The sequence below is a fragment of the Danio rerio genome, chromosome 25 (assembly GCF_049306965.1).
Source record: "Danio rerio strain Tuebingen ecotype United States chromosome 25, GRCz12tu, whole genome shotgun sequence".
In the NCBI taxonomy this organism is placed as follows: Eukaryota; Metazoa; Chordata; class Actinopteri; order Cypriniformes; family Danionidae; genus Danio; species Danio rerio.
In genome coordinates this window covers 14,843,298-14,865,367 of record NC_133200.1, presented here as the reverse complement: position 1 = coordinate 14,865,367, position 22,070 = coordinate 14,843,298, and the positions used below count along the sequence as shown (strand labels likewise).

At 36.3% G+C, this 22,070-nt stretch overlaps 2 long non-coding RNA genes across 2 annotated transcripts; one reads left to right on the top strand and one right to left on the bottom strand.

Annotated features, from left to right (window-relative positions):
* Nucleotides 1-2,308: 2,308 nt before the first annotated feature.
* LOC141380931 (uncharacterized) lies at nucleotides 2,309-3,981 on the bottom strand. The gene is made up of 2 exons (XR_012400323.1): nucleotides 3,808-3,981; nucleotides 2,309-3,111 (listed from the first exon to the last, which is right to left on the bottom strand). It is a non-coding gene; the product is annotated as an uncharacterized lncRNA (long non-coding RNA).
* Nucleotides 3,982-4,075: 94 nt separating this feature from the next.
* LOC141380930 (uncharacterized) lies at nucleotides 4,076-5,818 on the top strand. The gene is made up of 2 exons (XR_012400322.1): nucleotides 4,076-4,122; nucleotides 5,014-5,818. It is a non-coding gene; the product is annotated as an uncharacterized lncRNA (long non-coding RNA).
* The last annotated feature ends 16,252 nt before the right edge of the window (nucleotides 5,819-22,070 follow it).

The following is a 22,070-nucleotide window of genomic DNA, read 5'->3' as shown; positions in this document are numbered from 1 at the left end:
TTTATTTTCTTGTCCTCCGAGTGAAAAGAAACAAGACATGACTAATGCTGCTAAATATGGCTTATAAAGCTGTGTCATGTCAGCTGGTTCACTGAATCGCTTGGGAATAAGTGCATGATTTAAATTTCTAGCAAAATATGGACGTAAATGAAAAACAGACAACTTACTTATGCACATCTTATTCCAAAGTCATTTAATAGTAGAAAGAAAAGCAACGACGTTATCATCATTCCTTATGGTTAAACTAATATTTAATAGATTAAATTTAAATGTGCATAATCAGGGACACCTAGACACGTCACCTGCCTCGAGTCTCATGAAGGAGCCCTGAAAGCTAAAAGAAGGAGAGACCCCAGTGCTGGACAACAGAGGACCAGGCCCAGACATTTTGTTTTACATGATCAATCCAGTGATCCCCCTCGCATAGTGTGTATAGGGAAAGCGTGTTCACATTTTACCAGATTTGGAACTATATATTTGGTGATGGAAGTCAAAATCGATGCGATCAATCAAAAGATCCGAACCCAACTCGATTCATTTATTTGACTCTGAGTCAACTATTTCACTTAAGAATCAATAGTTTTAAACATGCTGCACTTTTAGATTTAAACCTCAGCTAGATGCTTTCATTCAACTAGGGCGTACTCAAACTATGTACAGTTGACTTGAACCGGGCCAAAGCACGCTTGTCCTCCCTCCCGTCTCTCCCGACGGCCCGCACTCACATTACATTCAGGCCTGGGCAAGCTTACGTCATTGATGATGCGCTGTTCAGTAAGCGCTTTCGCTCAGCACAGTGAAGGTTTCTTCAGTTATATCGCTTAAGTCGTTTGATATGAAGTGACATGGGTAACGCTTTCTTTTACAACCCGCAAAGTACCGCGTAAGTACAGTGAAATTACAGTGTACTTTTCTGTACATACTGTGTAAGTATAATGAACGTATGTGTAGGTATAAGGGAACAAACCGTAATGCTTGGGTAAAAAGGGGGTAACAACCAGATGTTCATCACGAAAATTACCGCGTAAGTACAGTGAAATAACGGTGTACTTTTCTGTACCTATAGTGTAAGTATAAATAACGTTTACGTAAGTATAAGGGAACAAACTGTAATGCTCGGGTAATAAGGGGATAACAACCAGATATTTAGCATAAAAGGTTTCGCGTAAGTACAGTGAAATAAGGTTGTACTTTTCTTTAAATTGCAAAAGAACAAACCATAATGTTTGCGTAAAAGGGGAGTAACAATAAGATATCCATCATGCAAAGAAGTATATTAAGTTTACGATGTACATTTCTTCAAGTATTGTATACATATAAAGAATTATGCAAGGATGGTGACAACCTATTGCTATTTGCAAATGTACTGTATATGCACCTGCGTGAGTACATTAGTACTCTTATTCAGTGCTTGGGTTTTATATGGGGTGTTTAATGAATAAAAGGTTTACAACCTGTGAAATTATGAACCCTTATTGTATACTGTATGTATTTTAAATCTGCAATTCAATATAAAATATATTTCCATACACTACTTACCTTATGTTTACTCGTCGATCTCACCAAAGCCATCAATGTCTCCATAACTCACTATCAACAAATAACTTTGCATGACATAGGCCTACCGTCAGGGTTCAATGCAGATTAAAACAGGCTCGCATCTTTACTGCTGTTGCACAGGGGGGCTAACTGTTGCATTTCAGTAAATGTATAGCTGATGCTTTATAGAAAAATCTAGTAATTTGGTCTTCAATCAATAAAAACTGCTGCTGTAGTTTACTCTGTTCTTAGTGTTCAAGTATACACTAGTATGTTAAAGTTCAGCTTCTTCCCTCTTTGTTCCCTGTAGTTAAAGGGTAAATACAGTATTTGTTCCCTCCTTGTTCCCTGTACTTACAGGGTAAATACCACATTTGAGGGTTGTAAATTAAAGTGAAGCTTTGTTCCTCTCTTGTTACCTCCTTGTTCCCTGTACTTACAGGGTAAATACCACATTTGAGGGTTGTAAATTAAAGTGAAGCTTTGTTCCTCTCTTGTTACCTCCTTGTTCCCTGTACTTACAGGGTAAATACCACATTTGAGGGTTGTAAATTAAAGTGAAGCTTTGTTCCTCTCTTGTTACCTCCTTGTTACCTGTACTTACAGGGTAAATACCACATTTGAGGGTTGTAAATTAAAGTGAAGCTTTGTTCCTCTCTTGTTACCTGTAGTTAAAGGGTAAATACAACATTTGTTCCCCCCTTGTTCCCTTTAGTTTACAATGTAAAATCTTAAAGGCAGTGAAATAAATATACAAACACACAATATATTTCTTCTTTACTTTGTAACCTTTATTTTAATAAATAAGCATTTTAAAAGACTTCATATTAATCAAACATTGTCTTGTCTATCATTGCCTATACTTATTCATTTTCTCTTCGGCTTTGTCCTTTTGTTAATCTGGGGTCGCCACAGTGGAATAAACCACCATCTTATCCAGCATATGTTTTACGCAGTGGATGCCCTTCCAGCTGCAACCCATCTCTGGGAAACATCCATACACACTCACTCACACGCATTCACTACGGACAATTTAGTCTACCCAATTCACCTGTACCGCATGTCTTTGGACTGTGAGGGAAACCGGAGCACCCGGAGGAAACCCACGCGAACGCAGGGAGAACTCCATGCAGAAACCTTCTTGATGTGAGGAAACAGCACTACCTACTGTGCCACCGTGTTGCCACCCAGCTGCAACCCATCACTGGGAAACATCCATACATACTCATTCACACACATACACTACGGACAATTTTACCTTACCCAATGTCACCACATATTTTTGGACTTGTGGGAGCACCCGGAGGAAACCCACGCTAACATGGGGAGAACATGCAAACTCCACACAGAAATGCCAACTGACCCAGCCGAGGCTCGAACCAGCGACCTTCTTGCTGTGAGGCGATTGTGCTACCCACTGCGCCTGCCTATACTCAAACAGCAAAATAACACATTATTTCCTTCCCCCTTTTTTTCTGGCATCTCTTGCTTGGCTTCCTCTTCTGCTCTTCTCAGCTTCCACTGAGGACTCTGATGGTGAGTGGCTGATGAAATCCCATGGGTCTTGCTGCTCTGCATTTATATAAAATATATAAACAGACAGAAAGGCTTTTAGTAAGCTATAGACATGTTTATTTTCCTGTTTAATGTGTGTGTAGTGGTTGTCCAACAATTTCACACACTAAACATTTACAGATACCATACAGACACTATACATTACTATCAAACAAAAGTACTATGATCAGATCATATGGGAGATTGTGATCATTTATAGTGATAATAATTAAAGCGCAGAGGGGAAAAGGCTTAAATAGTAGGCTACTGTGCTAAAGTCCTAGGCAAACGTTACTAGTAATTGGGTGGGGGTGGGGTTATTGATATATCAAACTGGCATGCTACAGAAAATATCAATTTACATTTCCAAACATTAATTTTGTCATTAACTTTGCTGTAATTAACGTATACAGGGAGAAAATCGTCTGCACAGTCAGTATGACAACAGCCACAGAGATCTGACCTGCTCATCATCCAGTCTTTCTGGAATGACATGAAGAAACTAAATCCAGAGGAACTTTGGCAACATTTCTAAGATGTGCAAAGTAAACGACAGTAAACATTGGTAAATATTCGCTGCTGGCCGATTAGATTCGGCCATGAACTAACGTTAAAGTTACGCTAAAAACAAATGAAACAAAATAAATATAATCTGGTTAATGCACAATTTCTAATCGTAACAATAGCCTTATTTACTGACAACGATTTACTCACATGTGTTACATGGTGACAAGACGGAGCAATTCCAAACGTCCCAAAAGTCTGAGCAAAACCTCGTGGCGTGCTGCTGCAGTTTGATTCGGTTCGAGGCTTCTTGATTCACAACTCGTTTGAATCAACGAATCAGTAGGCGCGTACCTGAAGTGATACAATATCGCGAGATGGATTCAAATGCACACGGAGCTGTCTGTTGTTCTCGCGATGTTTTGATGTCACACTGATCGGTTTGTTGAAGACGAATCGATTCAACTCTCCGTCCTCCATTCCCAGAATTTCCTGTTCACGGCAGTACAAGGACGGCAGCGCGAGGTAAATAAAACAAGTATTTTTATGACGTTATGTACATAGAAGTGTTTGTTTAGGTTTTTGTTTATATCTGATGTTTGTACCTATTTTTAACAATTACACCCTTTTCACAACACTGTTATGACGCATTTAACGATCATCAGGATCTAAAATCCTTGAGTTTTTTATATGATTTTTTAATAAAAATAACATTTATTTGTGTTTACGTATGCATTATATAATATGATTACATGTGCGAGGTGTTTCAAACAGTGTCTATGGACATGAGTAAATTAGATGTTATTCTCTGTTCTTGGTGGCGTTATCAGTTTCACACTATATTTTTATTTTTCTAATTGTCGAGACAACACCATCGTAAAGTTTTCATTTTATTTGAGCAAAGAAGATTGTAAAAAAAAAAGTGTTGTACTTTCCCATTCACTGTGCTGAAATGTAAAAAGGGTCCATAACAGTACATCAACCATATTATGATATCTTTCACTTTATTTAGGACTAATGATGGGTTAAGACATGTACTTTAATCAAAAACTAACCTTAGGGGTAGTTAACCCAAACGTTACATTTACTTACCATTTAATGAGTGACACAGAATTTAAATATGTACACTGAACTGCAAATAATCTTTACTTCAAAGTCTATACTGCCTGCACATATATTTAAGCCTTTTCCCCTCTGCGCTTTAATTATTATCACTATAAATGATCACAATCTCCCATATGATCTGATGATAGTACTTTTGTTTGATAGTAATGTATAGTGTCTGTATGGTATCTGTAAATGTTTAGTGTGTGAAATTGTTGGACAACCACTACACACACATCAAACAGGAAAATAAACATGTCTATAGCTTACTAAAAGCCTTTCTGTCTGTTTATATATTTTATATAAATGCAGAGCAGCAAGACCCATGGGATTTCATCAGCCACTCACCATCAGAGTCCTCAGTGGAAGCTGAGAAGAGCAGAAGAGGAAGCCAAGCAAGAGATGCCAGAAAAAAAGGGGGAAGGAAATAATGTGTTATTTTGCTGTTTGAGTATAGGCAGGCGCAGTGGGTAGCACAATCGCCTCACAGCAAGAAGGTCGCTGGTTCGAGCCTCGGCTGGGTCAGTTGGCATTTCTGTGTGGAGTTTGCATGTTCTCCCCATGTTAGCGTGGGTTTCCTCCGGGTGCTCCCACAAGTCCAAAAATATGTGGTGACATTGGGTAAGGTAAAATTGTCCGTAGTGTATGTGTGTGAATGAGTATGTATGGATGTTTCCCAGTGATGGGTTGCAGCTGGGTGGCAACACGGTGGCACAGTAGGTAGTGCTGTTTCCTCACATCAAGAAGGTTTCTGCATGGAGTTCTCCCTGCGTTCGCGTGGGTTTCCTCCGGGTGCTCCGGTTTCCCTCACAGTCCAAAGACATGCGGTACAGGTGAATTGGGTAGACTAAATTGTCCGTAGTGAATGCGTGTGAGTGAGTGTGTATGGATGTTTCCCAGAGATGGGTTGCAGCTGGAAGGGCATCCACTGCGTAAAACATATGCTGGATAAGATGGTGGTTTATTCCACTGTGGCGACCCCAGATTAACAAAAGGACAAAGCCGAAGAGAAAATGAATAAGTATAGGCAATGATAGACAAGACAATGTTTGATTAATATGAAGTCTTTTAAAATGCTTATTTATTAAAATAAAGGTTACAAAGTAAAGAAGAAATATATTGTGTGTTTGTATATTTATTTCACTGCCTTTAAGATTTTACATTGTAAACTAAAGGGAACAAGGGGGGAACAAATGTTGTATTTACCCTTTAACTACAGGTAACAAGAGAGGAACAAAGCTTCACTTTAATTTACAACCCTCAAATGTGGTATTTACCCTGTAAGTACAGGTAACAAGGAGGTAACAAGAGAGGAACAAAGCTTCACTTTAATTTACAACCCTCAAATGTGGTATTTACCCTGTAAGTACAGGTAACAAGGAGGTAACAAGAGAGGAACAAAGCTTCACTTTAATTTACAACCCTCAAATGTGGTATTTACCCTGTAAGTACAGGGAACAAGGAGGTAACAAGAGAGGAACAAAGCTTCACTTTAATTTACAACCCTCAAATGTGGTATTTACCCTGTAAGTACAGGGAACAAGGAGGTAACAAGAGAGGAACAAAGCTTCACTTTAATTTACAACCCTCAAATGTGGTATTTACCCTGTAAGTACAGGGAACAAGGAGGTAACAAGAGAGGAACAAAGCTTCACTTTAATTTACAACCCTCAAATGTGGTATTTACCCTGTAAGTACAGGGAACAAGGAGGGAACAAATACTGTATTTACCCTTTAACTACAGGGAACAAAGAGGGAAGAAGCTGAACTTTAACATACTAGTGTATACTTGAACACTAAGAACAGAGTAAACTACAGCAGCAGTTTTTATTGATTGAAGACCAAATTACTAGATTTTTCTATAAAGCATCAGCTATACATTTACTGAAATGCAACAGTTAGCCCCCCTGTGCAACAGCAGTAAAGATGCGAGCCTGTTTTAATCTGCATTGAACCCTGACGGTAGGCCTATGTCATGCAAAGTTATTTGTTGATAGTGAGTTATGGAGACATTGATGGCTTTGGTGAGATCGACGAGTAAACATAAGGTAAGTAGTGTATGGAAATATATTTTATATTGAATTGCAGATTTAAAATACATACAGTATACAATAAGGGTTCATAATTTCACAGGTTGTAAACCATTTATTCATTAAACACCCCATATAAAACCCAAGCACTGAATAAGAGTACTAATGTACTCACGCAGGTGCATATACAGTACATTTGCAAATAGCAATAGGTTGTCACCATCCTTGCATAATTCTTTATATGTATACAATACTTGAAGAAATGTACATCGTAAACTTAATATACTTCTTTGCATGATGGATATCTTATTGTTACTCCCCTTTTACGCAAACATTATGGTTTGTTCTTTTGCAATTTAAAGAAAAGTACAACCTTATTTCACTGTACTTACGCGAAACCTTTTATGCTAAATATCTGGTTGTTATCCCCTTATTACCCGAGCATTACAGTTTGTTCCCTTATACTTACGTAAACGTTATTTATACTTACACTATAGGTACAGAAAAGTACACCGTTATTTCACTGTACTTACGCGGTAATTTTCGTGATGAACATCTGGTTGTTACCCCCTTTTTACCCAAGCATTACGGTTTGTTCCCTTATACCTACACATACGTTCATTATACTTACACAGTACGTACAGAAAAGTACACTGTAATTTCACTGTACTTACGCGGTACTTTGCGGGTTGTAAAAGAAAGCGTTACCGTGACATGCAGTCAAAAATTTTGCCGTACAGATCAGCCACTTTTGACGCTCATAAACAATCATAAAGTCCTCATGCTGCAGGAGGTTTGCTGAAGGTGCACCTGTCTTGCAGTGAGGGGTTTGCGTCTTAAATAAACAACGATAGTTTGCATTCATTGAACATTAAAAATGATTAATAAATCCATATGAAACAGTCCCTTAAAAGTCACGTCTCGCTTTCAGTTTCGAGCTCAGGCACGTTTTGCACTTAAAAGCGTACCGCGCCAAAGCCCAAGTGAACCGCGCTCATTCAGTTGAGCACTCACACTTCTCAAACAAATAGCAGAGTGTGAGTACACCCTTAGTGCTGTCACACACTGCATTTTCAAAAACCCATAATAGAGGCTCTTTAATGTTGGCCTAAACGTTTTTTACAGTACTGTATATTTCTAATGTCTGTAAGCCACATATTTACTAAGATTCCAGTGCATTTGCTGACCTCAGAGTGTTCTCAGGAGAACTGTCAATCTATAGTAATCAGTGATTGGCTCTTTTTATTAGAATGCAGTGCTTCATTGGCTAGAGCACAGGTGTCAAACTCAGTTTCAAAAGGGCCACAGCTCTGCACAGTTTAGTTTCCAACCCTAATTAAACACACCTGATCAAACTAATTGAGTCCTTCAGGCTTGTTTGAAACCTACAGGTAAGTGTGTTGGAGCAGGGTTGGAACTAAACTGTGCAGGGCTTCGGCCCTCCAGGAATTGAGTTTGACACCCCTGGGCTAGAGCATCCATATTGACCATTGAATTCAAAACTACATGAGTGACACATCTCTTGTATCCTACAGTCTTTAGTAAAATAAAAACACATGATGTCTTTTTTATGCAATATCATTATTTTTACACAATATATAGACAATATATGTAGCGTTTTCGAATAACTGCACTTTTAAAAATGTTTATTTAATGATGAAACAAAATCATTTAATACTAATTACTTGGCAGATCATTTACACAGATTTCCGTGCAGTATATTTACAGAACTGGATACGTTTTCTTTGACATTTAGTCTTTATCAACCAATTTCATTTTTCGCATGATTTATCAAGCGCATATGACATGCTGGCATATTCGCTTCTCATTTTAATGACCCCTTTCCTCTTGTCAAACAGGAATGACAGTGGCAGCGGCACAATTTCCTGTTATGAGGGACTAAAAATACCTCCGACTTGCTGATCTAGACAGATTCACTCAAAAAAAAAAAGAAAGAGAAAATAACAGCACAGCTCAAAAAGAACGACAAAGCTGGTCAGCTGTGAGCATTTGCTTGAGTTACACACATGTACACATTTAAATGTATCCAGCTCTTTTCACAGGTAAGCAGGCAATGCTAAAAAAAAAGAGTCACTCAGTCGATGGAGAGCCCGTTTTAATGAAACTACTTTGTTAAAGGCCAGTGGCGAACGGGTGGCTGTTTGTTACACCGCTTCTCCCAGCTTTTCTCATTTGGTGAGCTTCAAATTAGATTGAGTCTGTTAGCGGCATCAGTTTTCAGCAGTCCGTCCGCCTTCTTTACTCTGTGCATTCTAATTCGATTCTCTTTCATTCGCCATTCATTTTCCTCGCGCTCGCTCTCTGATTCACTCACTCTCTTTTAAACTCCTCCACGTCTCTGTCTTAGCGGTCCAATTTCATTCCAATCAGCCTTGCACTGTCCTGCGAAAAACGAAATGAGTCGAAAGAACAATGGAAGGCATTGTTAATCCAAAAGAGCCAATCACATTAAAACAGAAACACCTGCTCTAGAGGCTTAAGTAAACACAATCGCACTTGGTTTTACTTCTTGATGAGTTAGAAAAATTTCTAAATTCAGCTATAATTGGAACAAGGAGAGGATACAAGTAAAGAGGGATTGAACATTTAGTTTAGTTTAGTTTAGTTGTTTTAGGGTGTTTGTGTTTACGATTAGATGATGGAATAAGTGTTAATGGGATATTTTAGATGTTTTTTCTTTGAAATCTTCAGAATGATGTATATTTGCAATATAGTACATAATGAAGCTTGATTTATTTAAAAAATCAGAAACAATCAGTTCAAACCGATTGTTGTGGTGAATCTACTTCAGTCTGATTCTGTTGCTTTTAAAATGGTTGGTTGACTTTACTTTGGAGGTAACATGTTGCCTTTAAGTTTCTAAATTAACTGTGTGCATAATTATAAGTTTTATTAGTTAAGTTTAATCAACTTAATAATTGTAGGTGACAATGGGGTTACTCACTTTGTAAGTAAAGTCAACTTGTTGCTTTTAAGAAAATGGGTTTACTCTATGTATCTACAGTATCTGTCTGTTTGTCTGTCCATCACGTCATCTATCTATCTATCTATCTATCTATCTATCTATCTATCTATCTATCTATCTATCTATCTGTACTTCTGTCCGTCCGTCCGCCCGTCTGTCCGTCCGTCCGTCCATCAAGTCATTATACTATCTATCTATCTATCTATCTATCTATCTATCTATCTATCTATCTATCTATCTATCTATCTATCTATCTATCCATCCATCCATCCATCCATCCATCCATCCATCCATCCATCCATCCATCCATCCATCCATCCATCCATCCATCCATCCCATCTGTCTGTTTGTCTGTCTGTCGGTCAGTCCGTCCATCTGTCTGTCCGTCCATCACATCATTATATATCTATCTTATATTACAGTTTTTCTCAGTCGCTTTGGTGCGTTTCTCACAACACTAGTGCATTTCTGGTGCATTTCTCAAAACAATTAGTACAAACTGCAAAACCAAGCTGATAACCTGCAAAAGTGCGTCACATGCTCAAAATAAATAGTTCATTCCTCAAAAGCAAGTATTGATGTCAATCAATGTGTCAGTATCATCAAAATGAAAAGTCTTGACACCGTTGTTTATGAACAAGATAGTCAAATGTCTTTGTCCTGTTTTTATTATGACAGTTTACTCTCTACATTTTTTCAATGCAAAAAAAGTCTGATTTTGGTGACACTTCCTGAAAATGCTCAAGACAGCACTTTATACTATTTTCACAGCTATTTGAAAACTACAGCAAAGTTAGACATCACTGCATTTAGTGAGGTATCTGAGTACAAGACACTGAATATGTATGTTTCACATTTTTACTGCATTTGCTCGTTGCAGTTCTAATTTATTCACAGCATTGTGCAAAAGAATAATAAAAACATAAACTCCCTTTAAGTAGAGCTGTGCACAACTGTACACAATATTGCAGAACATATTGGTACTGAGCCTACAACATACACAGGTCTGTAAATTATTCATCAAATTGTTCAATTTTAAAGACATTTTCAGGAAAATAAAGATTTAAATTGTTTTATAAAATTTGCTAGACAGATTTTGACAACTATTTCAACATTATTGTATGTAGCGACTCAAGTAATGAAATGAGGACTTCTAGTTTTCTATGGGATGACTATTCAGCATTTACAAGTTTAGTTAATTTTGACTGACATGACATAAGTTCAATTCAATTCAATTCAGCTTTATTTGTATAGCGCTTTTACAATGTAGATTGTGTCAAAGCAGCTTCACATAAATGGTCATAGTAACTGGAACAGTGTGGTTCAGGTTTTAGTGTTTAAGTTCAGTTCAGTTCAGTTCAGCTCAGTTCAGTGTGATTTAATCATTACTGAGAGTTCAAACACTGAAGAGCAAATTCATCGATGCGTAGCTCTACCAATCCTGAACCATGCGAGGCAGTGGCGACAACGGAGAGGGAAAAAAAACTTCACCTGATGGGAGTGAAGAAAAAAAACCTTGAGAGAACCAAGCAAATGATAATGTTATAAACAGCAGAGAGTTGTATGAAACCAATTGATGAATGTCCAAAAGCATTTGCAATTTGTTGGAAGGAATGAGAAACTGCTACTAGGATGAGCACAAATGACTAATTGTTTTGAGAAATGCATTAACTGTTGTGCAAATGTAAATAGTGTTGTGAGAAAAACTGTAAGTATAGCTCAAACCGAATGAGTTATGAATTATTTTTTGTGTTAACTCATGTTTTGTTTTTATATGTTTTAATAATTTTTAATTCTTCAATCATTTTTATTTTCTTTTTTTTTTTATTCTTGTTTATGTAACACGCTTTAAAGTACCATTGTGTATGAAATGTACTATATAAATAAACTTGCCTTGCCTTAATGCTAGAAACAATACCAAACTCTTTGAGTAGCTATATACTGTAGTTGTCTGGACTTAATATGTTCTATTAACTGAACTCATACTGATTTGATAACTGAACTAAAAATGTTTGACGATATTATTAGAAATGATGTAAATAAGTTTAAAGTACTCAAACTATTTGGTTTCAACACTTAAATGTTTTGCCACAATCAGTTTCCTCAAACAGTTTGAGTTAACTTATCCGGTTTTACATGTAGGTGCATTTAGACACGCCGCTATTTTAGTTGGAATTTCAGTGATTCATTTGACATTTGTAAAAATTAAAAAGATGCTTTATCTTTGACACTTGTTAAAGGGACAGTTCACCTAAAAATGAAAAATGTATTCATCGTTTACTCACCCCCAAGTGGTTTTAAACCTTCATGAGTTTCTTTGTTCAGGTGAACAGAAAACTAAATATTTTGAGGAAAGCTGGAGACTTGTATTTACTGACTTCCATAGTAGGAAAAACAAATACCATGGAAGTCAAAGGTTACAGGTTTCCAACTTTCTTCAAAATATCGTCTTCTGTGTTCAATAGAAGCGAGAAACTCTACCAAAAAAAAATCACTGCTTTGCATTTTCTGCCCAAAAAAATCACTTTCCAGTCACTGTTATATTTGTATTTCTTTACAATCGTGTACTCGAAACATCACACGCTTTGTGACAGCCTTTTAAGTTAAGAAATGTACATTTTTGGAGCTTTGGTGTTTGCCACCTTTTTGTAGATTTTTGCAATTAAACATCAAATTTAGTACCAAAAAAATGAGTGAAAATAAATCTAAACTAAACTAAATGAAATTCATTTTTAGTACAAAATCTGTTCTTTTCATTCAATCAATTTAAAACCGATTCATTGTGCTATCACTCAAAAAAATTGGTGATTAGAAGCAAATTAGAAGATTTAGTTTTTTTTCCATTTGTTTGCAATATTGGATCTCTGACGACTTTTAATGTTGATAGTTGTACTCTTTGGTTTGACAGAGTGACTTTTATTGACATTTTAATTGTTTGAAAGAAGATTTTGAATAAGAATCAATGTATAATTACGTTTGTAAAATAAGAGCAAAGATATAGTTCCTTACCAGTACGATGATTTACAACACCAACCACTTTAAACTATTGAAAAGTCAATAAAAGTCTCTTTCTAAACATAGGCTGTTGGAAGGAAAAACTAATGTCCCATAAATGCATAAATAAATGGGGTGAATGATTCACATCATTCTCGAAATATGGAAAACTGTTCATTTACGTATATTTCTTTACAATGCAGAGATAATGAACATTCCCATTTCTTCCTAAGCCTCTATTACATCGAACTAAGCAGAGATTTGGTGGAACGGCGAGCGGAAGAGAGCGATTTCATTTGCATAAAGAGGAGGCTGCACAATCGTGACCAGAGCCAAATGAGTTCAAATAAACAGTATTTGTTTGCTCCTCCACACTGAAGTGCACTTTCTGCTCTGGAAAAAAAAATCTGTGTTTTTACCAAGAATAAATGCATAACCCTTCACTCAATGAATCATTCGAAGGTCGATCTGTGAATAGCAATATATTCGGAAATATAACTGAAAGGACATCCAGTAACAGGATAACAATGAGAACGAATTAATCGACCTGTGTTTCTGTCCCATTTACAAGTTATCTGCGGCGATAACAAAGCACTTGGGAAATGGGAAAAGTCTTATCTTCAACTTCATTAGCTGGGTTATCTAAATTAGAGCGCTTATCTGTTTCAATTATTAATTTAAGTTTTAAATGACTTCTGCGTCTGTACTGTTCAAGTAGATCGTGGTGCTATTACTGTGAAAACTATCTCCAATGACAAATTTCAATTACTAGACTTGGACTATACTAGAACCTTCATGACTGTTAAGGCAGGAAACTGCAGGAAGACTTATTTTAATCATTCAGTGCTTCAGTATAATGTAAAGAAAATATACACACTGTAAAAAATGCAGGGTTCCACACAATTCATTCATGTTGTCCCAACACAAAGTGATTCAAGTTCATTTAGTGAAGTTTATTCATAAACTAATTTCGAGAGGATCATGTGCTTATGATTGACACGGCTGGCCCTGAGTCAAAGCTAATGTACGAACCACCAATCAGACTATTCCTAACCAAGTATAAATAACCAAACACCTTACCTTTAGTCATCTTCGTCTTGAAGAATCCCCCCTTCCAACCCTTCGCCTCCTCTTTTGTCGGCCTCACAGCAAAATGCCTCCGGTTCGGGCATCTACCCAAACGGTCAGCATTTTCGTGTGGAGTTCATGTTCTCCCCGTGCTTGCGTGGGTTTTCCCCGGGTCCTCCGGTTTCCTCCCACACTCCCAAAAACATGACACTTAAGTAAATTGACTAAACCAAATTAGCACCAAATTCGATTCAATTTGTCAGCAACGCATCACCTTAGCAACCCTCACGCAGCAGGAAGGGGAGGGGGGGGTTCTCGAGATCTACCCGAGCTCAAACTCCCCTCTCGCCCTGCAACGGGAGGGGGCCTCGGGCTCAAGGCTCTCATGAGCTCGGGGCTCTCTCCCGGGACAGCATGCCAAACTAGCTTATTACCAATCATTAGCTAAGTGTGAACTCTTGAAACTCTTTTAACAAATTTATGTGGATTGAACATAAAAAAAATAAGTTGCCCCAATGAAATCTCAAGAACTGTGTTGTTTCAGCTCATTTTAATTAAGTAGTATGAACAAGTAACATTTTTGAGTGCAAAATAATACTTTTGCTTTTTATTTGTTGCAGTTTAGTAATTTTTGACAACGTAAATTTCTTTACTTAAAAAAGTGAGTATACCCGTAGTCTCAGAGGTGACAAGTTGATCTTACTTAAAATAAATGTAAAAACCTGAGTAAACCAGTTGTAACTTGGAACTGTCCCAGCAGGCATAGGACATCAGATTGACGTTGTACCCCAAGGTCGGGGGGATGTTGCATTTTATTTGAAATGAAAATAGGGTTGTCAGAACGTCAATATTAGGCCAATGTCAATGTCCAACCTAAAATAAACCAAATATCAACATCTAATAATGTTACAGCTTGACATTGTGTGGACGTTAACACTATGACATCTATCAAACATTGAATTTTTGATTACCATACCTGACGAATAAATGTCAGTATTTGAAGTTGGTTTAAGATGGTGGCTTACATTTGTATTTTGGTCTCTTTAAACTATCACGGTTTATGGGTTTGTGTGTTCTTTCTGTCTGTTGTGTGTCATGCCATGTGTGTTGTCGCGTTGTCGTGTGCACACCTTGTTTGTTTACCTTTTTGTGTTGACAGCATGCCATCAGTCAGCTGACTTAATCTGCACCCTCCAGCTGATCCCGGTTTCACTGGCTATATATTCATTACTACTGGTTATCAGTCCGTTGTTTGTTCTTGTGCCTGTCTGTTTCTCAGTATTCTCTACATTCTGTTCATCGGATGACAACTTCGTTTGGCCAGTTGGCACACTTTGTTTTGGACTCTTTTGGCTTTTCTCTTGTTCTCTGGCTTTCAGCCATTTCTTATCCTTTGTTACATTATTTCTGTTCTTTATTAAATTTATTTGCAATTGGATCCTCTCTGTCTGGTGACGTGATACCAACACAACCTAAAATCAACCAAATATCAACATCTAATGATATTACAGCTTGACGTTGTGTGGACGTTACCACTATGACATCTATCAGACGTTGGATTTTGGTAGCCATACCTGACGAACAAATGTCAGTATTTAATGTGAATATGACGTTAGTTTAAGATGGTGGCTTAAATTTGGAGTTGGTCACTTTCCAACAACCTAAAATGAACCAAACATAAACGTCTTATGATGTTACAGCCTTGTGTGAACATTACCTCTATGACGTCTATTAGACGTTGGATTTTGGTTGCCATTCCTGATGAATAAACATCAGTATTTGACGTCATTATGAGGTTGGTTTAAGAAATTTGGATTTTGGTTACTTTCCAACAAAACCTAAAATCAACCAAATTTCAACGTCTAATGAGGTTACAGCTTGACGTTGTGTGGACGTTACCCATATGGCGTCTTTCAGACGTTGGACTTTGATTGCCATAACTGATAAAAAAAATTAAGTATTTGAAGTTGGTTTAAGATGCTGACTCAATTTTGGATTTTGGTCTCTTTTCAACAAAACCTAAAATCAGCCAAATATCAACACCTAATGATGTTACAGCCTCCCGTTGTGTGGACGTTAACACGATGACATCTTTCAGATGGTAAATTTTGGTTGCCATACCTGATGAATAAATGTCAATATTTGATGTCAATATGACGTTGGTTTAAGATGTTGGCTTGACTTTGGATTTTGGTGACTTTCCAACACAACCTAAAATCAACCAGATATCAACGTCATTTGACATAACGTTATTAGGCTTCAAAAAAACGTTGTTCTTAGACCCTGGCTAGACATTTAATTTTGGTCACCTGACGTCACAACCCAAATATAACACAACCTCTAATATTAACGTCTTATGACATTGTTTGCCTGTTGGGGTTAAGTTGATATAACTTCATCAATTATTAAGTTCATTTACTTAATCATTTGACTTTTTTTGACTACTTTTTAAAATGTAAAATTGTCAAAATGTTTTTCTTTTCAAAAGTTCACATTATTGTCTGAATTATATAGTGATACATTGAAATCCCCTTTGTAAAAATGTGTACTTTACAATGTTAAAAATATCAAGAATTTTTAACTTAACGTCATACAAAGTTCAGATTTTTTGCTAGAAATTAATACAAAGTGAGAATGCCTCATTTGCATATTTACACATATTTATTGGCTTAGTGATTAACACTGTCGCCTAACAGCAAGAAGGTCACTGGTTTGAGTCCCGGCTGATCCAGATGGCATTTCTGTGTGGAGTTTCAATGTTCTCCCTGTGTTCATGTGGGTTTGTATTACAAAAAAGTTATGGAAGCACGGTGATTAGATTAGTATTTTTGTTTATTCACCTACAGTTTCTAGCCTCCAACAACTCCCTGTAAACACAGTGAGTAGAGTGATTTTGCATGTGCTGGCGTTTGATTCTGAGTTGTGTTTCAGCACCATGGAGAGCTCCATCTCTCTCAGAGGCGCAGCTGAGCAGTGCTCTCAGCTGGGGAATATTTCTCTGTGGATGTATGTGTTTTTCAGGTCTGCTTTTGGAAAAGTGGCATGAAATGTAATTTGCTACGTGACTGGATGGGTTCTGTCGAAAGGCTGCCCTATTTTACTTATTTCAAATTGAAGGCCAGTTTGAGAACATTTAGCACTGCACTATAAATAATATTATGGGTTGTATTATAGTAAATTTCATATTGTAGCTCTCACCATTTTTTTTATGGTAGAATAAATTAAACAAAGTAACATTTAAAATCTATATAGGAATTATATTATATTACATGATATTATATTATACTATATATTATATTTTCACTTATTATTTATGTATATATATTATAATATATATATTCTGGCTGGTTTTTAAATCTGACTGACTGACTGGCGTGTGATGTTTTGCAATATCAGCACACATACAGCATCATCACCTTTCTGTATTACTCTGCCCACATTGAGACGACAGATCAATAAGCTCAGTAAATTACAAACTAAAGTTTGTCAATTATTGCTGCTGTTGGACAACATAATGTACTTTTGAGGATATTTTAGTCAAGAATGTAGTTGTTTAGATTGCAACTATGCATTTTTGTAAGGAAAGTGCCTATTTAAATTTTGTTTTATTTCGGTGATGCAGCGCATCTTCATCCATCATTCTGACTTGCTGAACAGATCAAAAACAGTTGTCGTTATGCCACAAGATGTTATTATATAGAGAATAATATATAGAAGAATAATAACTGTAGAAAAAAAGAGTTGCCAATTTTTTTATTGACTTATTGTAAATGAACTATTCTAGCGGCACGGTGGCTCAGTGGTTAGCACTGTCACCTCATATCAAGTACATTGCTGGTTTGAGCCCCGTCTGGGCCAGTTAGCATTTCTGTGTGGAATTTACATGTTCTCCCTATGTTCGAGTGGATATAGGTGAATTGAGTAAATTAAAAATTGATCGTATTTGTGTGTAAACAAGTGTTTATGGGTGTTTCCCAGTACTGGGTAGCTGCTGAAAAGGCATTCGCTGTGTAAAACATGAATGAATGAACTATTCTGGTCAATTTGACTATTAATATTAAGTTAAACCTTTACATATTTGCTTATTATAAATAAATATTACAAAATAACTACGATTATTGTATTTTACATTTTAATATATGAAAATCTTTGCTTTTTCATATCGTCAACATAAAAAGCAAATTTTTATTATACATACTAAAAACTCAAAAACTGAAAACACTAATAAAAATTTAAAAATTACAATATAAAATATTTTATATTTAAAATAAATGCTGGGTTCTATGCAAGTAATTAAGTAAGAACTTTGCAGAGTTCTTGTTTAGGTTTAGAGTGTCTAATCTTTCTTTTCCTGTCCAGATAATCTCATACAGTCTCAATAATATTCAGGTCTGGACCCTGTGGAGGCCATTTCATGACTGTGTTTCATCAGCTGTTTTCTTTCTCCAAATAGAATTTCACTGCAATTAGCCGATCATTATCATGCTGAAAATGAAAACTATTACCACTGAAGTCCTTTACAAAAGAATTGGCACAATTGATTGAAACCTCTGTACTTTTCACCATTAACAATTCCATAAATTGTCTCAACATTGTCTTTCCCACGTCTTAAACAATTCAACCAAAATAATTAAAACTCCAACCTAACCCATCTTCTATCCTAAGAAACCTTACATCAACTGAAAGATAACTTATTCATCCTGTAAATTAAAACAATTCACAAAAAAATTACACTTATGACTGGATTCGTGGTAAAAGGTCACATATATCCATTATACCATTAGTAAATTTAGTGTTGGCCTAAAACGTTTGCGCAGTACTGTGTAAATATATATATTTCCTTTTGATGTATTATTAAATACCTTGCACTCCCTCACCATGCATGAGCTAAAATAAAAACCTTCACTGCTCTATTTTAACAACACAATGCCTCTTTTTTAACCTTTTGTCCCCCTCCACAGTCCTGTGAGGTCCTTCAAACCCCAGTATATCAATAGACCTCCAGATTTACACAGCTTCACTTCACGCATCTGCATATGAATGTACATTTCTAATAAAAAGCATTCACCTGTATTACCACACCACAAAAAAACACCTCCACCATGCTCTAATTAGCCCCATTACCCAGCATTCTCTCCGACTGAGCACTGATAATGCCGCCGATGCAAACGCTGTGTAATAGTATTCGCTTAAAACACATTAAAAATGAGCCGCGCATACAAAAACTGGCCCCAAAAACACTCCACCCGCTAATCTGAGTTCGTACTTGTTATGTCAAGGGGAGAGTCAAATAGTATGGACCGCTGCCTCAGACAAATGCGCCACATTAGCATCTGAATATGTATTGTATTCTAATCTCCTTTCGCTCAAGCATATTTGAATATAAACCAATTTCCTTCCTGCCCATTCAGATTAGTCACTTCACATCGCCTTCGAAAGGGACGTGTTTAATATTCAGTATCACATTTGCAGATCTTGTAGGTTCATTGTGCGATATTGATATTTGATGGGGGGTTTTAGGAACTTAGGTGATGTGTGTCTATTTTTTCATAACTGAATAATGATCATACATATATGTTATATAAATTATTAGCTCCCAACCGATCTCAACAAATGGAGAGAAGATCATTTTCACATTTTGAAAAATAATAGTTTTAATAACTCATTTCTAATGATTCATTTATTTAGTTTTTGGAATGATGGCACTACATAATATTTTACAAGCTATTTTGTAAGAATATAAAAACTACAATTAAAAGGCTTGACATGGTTAATTAGGTTAACTAGGCAAGATAGGTTTATTAGGTAAGTTATTGGACTACAATGGTTTGTTCTGTAGCCAATCAAAATATATATGAGCAATATGACATGAGTAGCAGTGCGATGTGGCTGTATATCAGCACTGGTGGGGAGGCGTGCCGTAGTGTCCTTATCGTGCTGCTACTGATGTGATATTGCGTTTAAACAACAGTTTGATGGCATAATTGTGTATTTAAAAAAGAAAATAAACATGGAGAATCTAAAAACCATTTTGTATTAGAAACTACTTTCTTCCACCATTCATTCACATCTGCAGCTGACGTCAGAACAGCAAGAAGCATTTACTAATTTACCAACGTCACTTTAAAGGGTCACCAAAACACATTTTTTGAGCTGTTGACAGTTGTATATGTCTCCCACACTGCTAAAAACACTATTAGGACACATATATTTCACTAAAAAGTGAAAATTGATTGTTTTTGCGTTATTTCGAGCAAATTTGTACTTCCGATTTAAAACTAATTTTGAAGCTGCATCACGGCCATGAGATCTTAGCGTGTATTCCAGCGTGTAGAGTGGACATCTGTAGCTGGGAGTACCGTATTGTGTCTCTGAGTGTGTTGCATTCATTCATGAGTATGACTTGGTTCAAACCATTATGTATGCAGAGCAACTTCATTAATATGCATGACAGCTTCCAAGACTGTTTATACCAGTTACAGTGTTCAAACAGCAGAGAGACGCCACGTTGGGTTGCCAAGCGGGAGAACATGAATTGTTTGGAGATACGGGTCGTCAGTGTTGCTTTTATAATTTGCTGCAGTGAAGGTTTTGTTTTCATTTTCCCTCTTTACAGTGCACGCAACGCGCCATAGAAATGCGTGTCTAAGGAATTTTTTTTTACCCAAGAGCTTTTCTCATCTGGAAATGGTGAAATCCGGATTTTCCACTCGTCTCCTTTTAATAATGACGCAGATCCAGTTTGTGTTGTTTGTCCTGTCTCTACAGATTTGGTAAGTGAGCGACTAGTGGTCTTTGTTTGTTTATTCAGAGGCAAAGTTAGTTCGTATCGTCAGCAGTATTCTTTCATTGTTTAAAGACGGACCTTAGTCAAATGATTTATAAGTTAATAAAGTTTACAGTATGTTAACATCACTATATTATGGACTGAAAAATCTGTTGTAAATGCTGCTCTCCCGAGTGTAAACGTGTAAGCACCACGCAACTTAAGCACTCGCAACTATACCTCTGGAGCTGTAGTTCGAAACATAGTTCCTGGCTGTGTTCTATTCCCACTTATCCGCTTATTATATTATTATATATTACTTATTATAGGTGTAATTTGCTTTCTAACTATTTTTACAGTTCAGTTTTAGCGATCTTCATGTTTACAATTGTGCTCCCTTCGCAGTGCACTTTGAAAACATTGAAGCCATTTTGAACACAGCCTCATGGCGAAAGCTATAGGTGACCTATTATTTAAAAGCCAAATTTATGTTACGTCTCCAAAGCTTGTAAAAACAAAAAGCATACATTAATTCTTTTAATTTATAGAGGGTTATTTATTAAGTATCTGTACTGTATGACATGTGCCTGCTGGTTGGAACCTTTTGAAGTGATTTGCAAGTGTCGAATTGTAGAAATAGAATTTTAAAAAATAAATAAACAATATCCTACTCAGTAATAATAATTATAATCATCATCATCATCATCATAATTATATTTAACAATATTATTATTAAAGTATGATTTGTTTTTCCATTTCTAATACGTAATAATTATTACATTTAATTTCTTGTTAAATCGCCTCATTATTTATTTATTTATATGATTTAAATATAATATTAGAATAGGTGTTAGCTTTTGTAAGTGATTTTATGTTTTGGAATATATGTTATCTCAATATTTGTAGAGCAAACATAGACCCTATATGTGCCATATATTCCAATTAATATAGAAAGCGAGTGCATGTTTTTACCAAATCTATAATTGGATTTTATTTTAAATGCATGTTTGTGTAAAACAATATAATTTGCACAAAGAAATTATGAGTTCTTCTCTAAAGAAGTTGTTACTCCACCCAGTTTAGAGCGTCATTATGGGCATTTTACGTTATAACTAACATGGTTCAAGCGATGGACCTGTGACAGAGAAACTATGCATTTTGGGAAACATCAGCCTGATCTCACGAGAAAACTTTAGTTTTAGTTTACTTTAAACTTAGTTTAGTAGCTAATTCATACGAATTCGTACGATTTCAGTCGTATGAAATTGTACGATTTTAAAAAGGAGGCGTGGCACCTAACCCCACCCCTAACCCCAACTGTCATTGGGTGATGAACAAATCGTACAAAACTGTACGAATTGATGGTATGAATTCATACGACTTAGCCACTAAATCAAAAAGTTACAAATTGCCGTGAGATTGTGTTCGAAACACTAGTCACTACTTCGTTTTTTTCCAAACTATGCATCGTACCATGATAGTTTAGCTGCGAGTTACGACGTTGTTTAGGAAACGCATCCCAGAT